Source organism: Meleagris gallopavo, chromosome 1 (genome assembly GCF_000146605.3).
Source record: "Meleagris gallopavo isolate NT-WF06-2002-E0010 breed Aviagen turkey brand Nicholas breeding stock chromosome 1, Turkey_5.1, whole genome shotgun sequence".
Taxonomy (NCBI): Eukaryota; Metazoa; Chordata; class Aves; order Galliformes; family Phasianidae; genus Meleagris; species Meleagris gallopavo.
In genome coordinates, this window is record NC_015011.2 from 89,393,015 (window position 1) to 89,400,152 (window position 7,138).

A 7,138-nucleotide genomic window follows, 5' to 3' on the forward strand; every position below is an offset into this window, starting at 1 on the left:
TTCTATTCAGGCTTGTGCTTTCTGCATTCTTTCTTGAAAAGAAGATCAGAAATCAACACCCTTAATTCTATTGCAGCCTTTACTTTTCCCAGGACAGATGTTTCTAGGATAATTCCAGGTTTTCCGTGCTTTGACTTAATAGGCAATACACTCAGAGTGTAACAGTGCTGAACTAGTTTGCAAGAAATGAAGTGGTTCCAACCTCTGTCATCTGAGATTCGTCAGTGATTAAAGTCTTTGGCATTGAGGAGACCTGTTAACTCCAGTGTTAATTCCCAACTGTAAGTTAAAATCTACTTGCAGGAGAGTCATGTGGCTCTCAACAGCATGATAATGGATACAGCAAATTGTATTCAAGATGATTTGCAAGAGCGGTTTCTCTGTGTGTGTGTGTGTCTCTGTTTTAGGATTGTGATCAGTGACTGGCTGGTCGTAAGTCTCTGTAGGGCCATCAGGTTTACTGAAAGCTCACTGATATCGGAGTTTGTTCTCCAGTAGAGCTGAAACAGTACAGTAACAATCAGGAGATTACTGGCATCTGTGTGCTGGACAGATGCAAGATTGCTCAAGTGCTGATACCTTATACCCTTTGACACAAATGCACCTAGGTGTTTTGTGGGGAATCTTTTTTAAGCTTGAAGGAGATATGGAAGGAGACAACATTCAAGTTGTCTCTCTACTGTCCTTTGATATGTGTATTATGCTTGGGCAGCATGTCTATGGTGTTTTTTTGGTGTGTGCGTTTTGTTTTTTTGCTGAGGCTATTCTCATTCTTCTTGTCAGTAGTTCTGGTCTTCTCACTTCTCATTTGCTTCTCACATCATCCTGTGTTCTTCAAACTGCTTGCCTTGTATGGTTAGTGAAGACAAAGATAGGTGCCATCTTTCCAGAACTGAAAGATGAGCCATTGCTCACCAATGAGATCAGCTTTTGAAATGCATGAGCAAAAATCTACATGATGATGATGCTATATGTCACCACTTCTGACACTGTTTCCTGAGTTTCCTCATAGAGAGTGCATTATTTCTGGCAGAAAGACTAAAGATGGGTAGACCTCTGATCTCAAATGATCACTTCCAGGTGAGAAGACAGTCCTGGGAGGTATGTTCTTCATTCAAACTAGCAGGTAGTTAAAGTAAGAAAACTTCTGAACCAGAAATTAAGGACTGTTTTTTTTTCCTTCCAGTTTGATGAATTAAGGATCATGGACGAGATAATTGTGAGATTTTGACAGTAGAAGAACAGTCATGAAAATTGGAGAATATACCTGAGGACTGAGGCAGTATACATACATACCCTGCCTCTAGGTGAACATCCAGGAATCACATTAGCCCCTTTAAGCGGTATTGCACTGCAAGCTCATATGCAGCTCCTCAGCTACCCTGAGTTCAGGGTCCTCTGCAGAGTTACTTCTTCCCTGGACAAAGCTCCCTGCAGCAGGGCAAGACATGGCTGCCTTTGTGCTAAAGCACAGCTGTGTTCCCATCTCACTGCGCCATGCAGAGTGCACTAGATCAGCTGCTCCCTTTTTCATGTTTCAGAGGTCTCCCGGTCTTATTAAACATTTTGCAAATGCAACTGTTTTCTTCCGGATTGTGGACTAAATATATCGTGAGGCCAAAAACCCAAACCCTCCAGGATCTTGGTACAAACATAGTTAAACTTAATTACTTCTCATTCTTAATTGTATTTTGGGACCAGTCTGATAGGCCATTTATAGTCTACTTAATGACTATTATCTTATGTCAGGCAAGTTCTTAAATCAAATTGCCATGTGATAGAAGGGAAACTGCCTTCCAGGATCTTAAGTATACTGCACCAGTTTTGCTATATTTAACAATGATGTAAGCAATTTCCTTAGAGAAAAATATCAGCACAGTCAAATGGGTTGAATTTTCGGTACACTCAGGGGTGAGTGTCCCTACTTGTATTTTCTTCCTTTTTATCTTTATTCCTCATATTCTACGTTGGCCACTTCATTATTCAGTTCAGAACTGAGATCGTATCGCAGGTTTGTAGTTATCTGTAAGTACAGATATGACACAATTGTACCACAGTTACCCCTTTCTTCATAGTCTTAACAAAATGCCACCAAGAGGTACAGCAAAATCGACACAAATAGCGCAGAGAACTCCTGTTCAGTGGTTTGTTTGTTTGTTTTTTTTTAAATAAAGAGAGTTTCAGTGCAAAGTATCCCATCCTGCTGACTGTAAAATACCTGATTTCAGTAGATGGTATCGAATTCTTCTGAGATGATATTGGAATAGACATGTCATCAACCATGTCATCTCCATTGACTCTTTTCCTGGCAGTAGGACAGAAGTTTTTATTGATTTCATCTGTCTTGTCTGCATTATTATTGAGCAATCTAACATTTCCATCTGATAAAGAATCAATACCACGATTAGGACTCATTTTATTCTTAATTTACTTTCAAAGAAAAAAAAGCTTTGTCAGTGTTTTTTCCCCCATTTTACCTCCGTCATCACTTTTTTCTAATTCCCATTTTCTGGTTTATATTCAGCTTCTGCTCTGTTCATTTGTTGTGTGTTCTACTTATTTTAAAGCCAGCCCCACTTCTCTTTTAAATCTGGGTGTGTTATTTTCTTTAATCATTACACTGTTCTTTCTTTACTGTGGATTGTGTATTTTTGGGGACTAGTAAAATGTTTTTAATCAGTTCTCAATCATTATTCATTATTCATATTCTTCTTTAAATACTGGAATTCCCATCATGGCTAGGAAATGGGCCTCTTAAAAGCACAGTGCCATCTAAAGCATTGCCTTAACTTTTTGGACATTTTTTTCTTTCCTTTAACAATGCTGTTGATCAGTAAACCTATTACCAGTCTCTCATCTCTACTTTACCCCCTGGGTGAAGTGAAATACAAGTTTTGGTCATTTTGGATTTAAGATTTTTTTTTTTAAACGAGGAAACTTAGAACATCTTAAAATCTCTGAGGCTGTTTTTGGGTCAGCAACATCAGCATGTGTCAAACTAAATGATAACTTAGGTTTGTTTTTTCCCTAGGTAGTGCTTGAATAACCAGTGGTCCCATATTCCAGTGTTGCTGAGTTGTGTGTCACAGACCTAAGTCATTGCTCCAATTACCGGGATACCAATTCACAAATATTTGTTAATTAGGAAATCAGAATTCAAAGTCACAAGCATCAGAGCAGGTAATACCTTTCTTTTTTCTAGCCCACTTCTGCCCGCTCAATCTTTGTTAAGGCTATAGGCATCGATTGTAACACTGAGTCATACGAGCTATCCGCAACATCTTTTCCAATTTCTTATAGTTGTAGTCTTTTGGGCAGGCAAAGCCTTGCTGAATATAAAATGGAAAGGGATGTGACAACTGTATGCAACTAAAGATGTATTAGAATGGACTCGACTCCTATAGTGCGTTTCTGTAAAGGTGGACACGCTTTTGAAAGGAAGAGGTGGGGCTGCAACCCAATACACCCAGCACTGCACAGCAGAGCTGATGTGCAGCAGGGGGATTGAAGCCAGACCTGCTGCTCCCTGGGCTGGAGCAGGGTGGCCAACATATAACGGTTGATGCCCTCTTCAGAGCTCTGGGGACTGGAGAGACACGAACTGTGAAAATACAAACCTTCATTTTGCTGAAGAACTATCTGTAGTAATTGCTGCCTTCATTGCAATGGTGTTTATCAGTTAGACAAAAATAGGTCCTCCTAGTGCTGGGAGAGTTGGTGGCAGTTCCAAAGTGGGACGCACCACAGCAGTAGCTGGGATGGAGGACACCCAGTGAGTCTTAATGCTTCTGGTAGAAGGATCCTGTTCATGCTTAGGCCTTATTTTTGTTAATATTTTCGCTGGGAAGTAACGGAACTCTAAGTGATTGCACTTTACTGGTAATTATGAAAAAAGAACTCTTTGCAAATGGGAAGCTTTTCAGCTCCAGCATCTAGATTTTCTCGTAAGTCTGTACACAGTGAGTCCCTGCCTCCCTCCACCTCCCTGTTTGATAGTTTGAGGCCAAATTGTCTCAGGGATGCCCAAGACCTTTGGATGGATGATTTGTCTGGATGAGTAGGTTATCTTGATCAGGAAAAGAGAACGTCTGGCTTGACAGCTTCCAAGTTCAATAACCTCCTTTTCTTATTAATAAATTTCTGAGGCATGAGAAGTTTCCGTTCCTTGCTGGCATCTTTACACTGTGCCCAAAGAAACAATCATATCAGGTTCAGGAAGGCAAGTGACTGAAAGGGCAGGGAAACAGGAACCGTCCCCACGGATGTCCTCCCCAGAGAGGCTGGGAACACACTCTGCTGTGGGAAATGGGGAGCTGAGGTCAGCCAGAGTGCACGGCAGGTATGTGCATCTCTAAGGACTGGGAGCACAGGAATAGCGGTCTGTTCTGCCATTCCCAATGCTGCCCCATCCCAAGCCACCTCCACACCTTGTATGCTCCACCAGCTTGATCTGTGATGTGGAAATGAAGGCAGGGAGGTAAAGGCAGAGAGTGGGTGGTGACAACGCTCCTGAGAGCCCTGAGCCAAGCACTTAGTGAGACAGGCCTTGGTGTTAGAAGAGCTCAGAAGATGGGATAAAGGAACAGGGAACAAGCTCCCTATAGAAGCTGAAGGGCCACAAATCTTGTGGACGGGGAGGGAACACAGGATGTTTCTGATCATGCCCACTTGTTCAGATTCTTCAGAAGCTTGGTCCCTTCCAGCATCTTGTGCCTGAGAATGTTAAGAGGTTGTCTTATCAAAGCTTTTTAGACAAACACATGAAGATCTTCTCAAGAGGTTGGGAAATATTATTAGCTCCTCTTTTACTGGCAGGCCTTGTGCAATTAATTATTACCAGAAGTATTATCAGGTGTGTGTCACACCATTCCTTGGATCCACTTCACATAGTTCAGATTGGTTGTAAGCAACATGTTCCCTGATTGGCCTGGTACCTCACAACTCCTGACAGCCATTAGTCCATCTCTCTGAGGACTATCTCAACAGTGGTGGAAAGGACATAACCTAGAATATATACATAGAGAAAATTGAGTCCGGGGACCACCTAAATATGCAGCTTGTTTGTATTCTCAGCTCTTCTCAGGAATGTCTTCCAGCTGATGTGCCATCTCCATGTCAGAAGGCGGGTTCTAGGAAGGGGCCAGGAAAGGGAACAGGTAAGAGGGTATGTGGGAACCCAGGAAAGGCATTTTTATAGAGTCATAGAATCATTAATGCTGGAAAAGACCACTAAGATCATCTAGTCCAACCATTTTCTATATGATGGCTGTGCAATGTATGTTCTACACCTTGCTTACAAGGTTGTCTCAGTACACCTATTCAGAAATAACACCTACTTTAGGGTGAGAACTTAGAATTTCTAAGGAAAGCACCATTCTAAAGGTCTGTAAAGCTCTGTCTGGTTTTAAATGAAGTCATGCCGAGCTGTGAAATCACACATCTATGGTTCCTCTTCTCTTCTCAGCCATTTTTGTGCTGCTGCTATGGTACTCTTACCTGTGACAAGTGACAGCTTATCTCTTTTGTCTTGCAGGCTTTTGTAAGCTTAGTTCAGATCTTATTATTAACTGTGCTGTTATTAAAGGGGAAGTCATGCAGGTCAGCTGGTATACATGACAAGCGTTTGCTGGATGAGGAATACAAATTCAACACAAAATACAGACTGTGTTGGCAAACAAAAGGCTGTTGCCTTTTCAACTAAAATGACAGTGTTTCCATAGGTAAAATTGATATTGCTAGACTCCACATCAGCTTGACTCCCATCTATTTAACCATTAAAAAAGTAGCATAAAATCGGTATTTGGAACAGATATTACTGCATCATCACACTTTCCCTTTGTTTGCTTTGTGTTAGCTTTGCGTGTGCAGAGAAAGTCTTAAGAAATGAGGAAAGAGGGCAGGGTGCAGGCACAGCTAACAGGCACCTTTTGCCTTCTCTCTCGTTCATCACGTCCCTCGGTCTCCCCTGGTGCCTTACACTGCCTGAGTGAGAACACAGTGCCCGCTAGTGGCTGCAGCAGCCCGAGAGGCTGCCTGGCAGAGGATGCTGGCTATTTTTGCTTTGCTGATGCCACTCCACCAATTGTACCGGGACGAGGTGGGTGGCTCCTATTGCTCCTGCCCTCAGATACAATCAGCGTCTCTGGAAAAGGTCAGCGCTAAACTGTGTGGAAAAAAAGAGGTCCTTGCTGGGAGTGCCACGGGTCACACACACCCTGTTTTTCATGTTTAGCATCAATGTCCAGATGAAACACCCTAAATAAGGCATGGCGTTTAATCTTACAGTTGCTGCAGCAGGAGAACAAATTGGTTGAAATGGGGTTACAGGGAGCACACAGCTCTAAATCCGCGTTCAGAGCCATTCCTGGTTCCTGAAGTGAAAGAACAAAGCAAACACCATCTCAAAGCTTCCTCGAGCTCAGCCCTCCTTGCAGCACAAGCAGTGCAGTGTGGAGATGCCTCTGTTGCTTGGTGTGAGCTACCCCCAGCGTGGGAAGTGGTGTGGCACCAGTGTGCTTCACGCTGCCCCTGCTAATTAGCCCCACTCCAGAGAGAAGGTAATTAGCTGTAGTGGAACGCACTGCTGACACGGCACACCTGCTTCCAGATCTGAGCTGCTATCTGTCCAGCTCAGCATTGCACTGGCTGGTGTAGGAAACCCGGGATGTCCAGGCTGAGTTTTCAGGGTTGATGGCAAGATACTTTTTATTTACTGAGATTATTTCTATGAGACAAGTGCCAAGAAATCATAAAACTGTAGGGCCAAAGACCTCAGAAAGCCTCCCCGATTGTTTTTCTGCTTATGAGATAAGATCATCCTTAACAGATGTTTGTTTACCTCTTCATAAAAACCTCCTGTGATTCTACAGCCTCCCCAAGCAGTGTGCTGCAGTGCTTTGCTATTCTTACCGTTGCAAAGTGTTTTTCTAATGTTTAGCTATATCATCTTTATTGCAAATTAAGCTGATTATTTCTTCTTCTGCTTCTGATGAATGTGGAGGACAACTGCTCCATCTCTCCACCCGTTATAATAAATGTTTATGTGCTGGAAGACTGTTATCATGCTTCCCCTCCTGTTGTTCCTTTCCTAGAGAAAATGAACCCAATTCTTTTACCCATTCCTTATATGGTGGGTTTT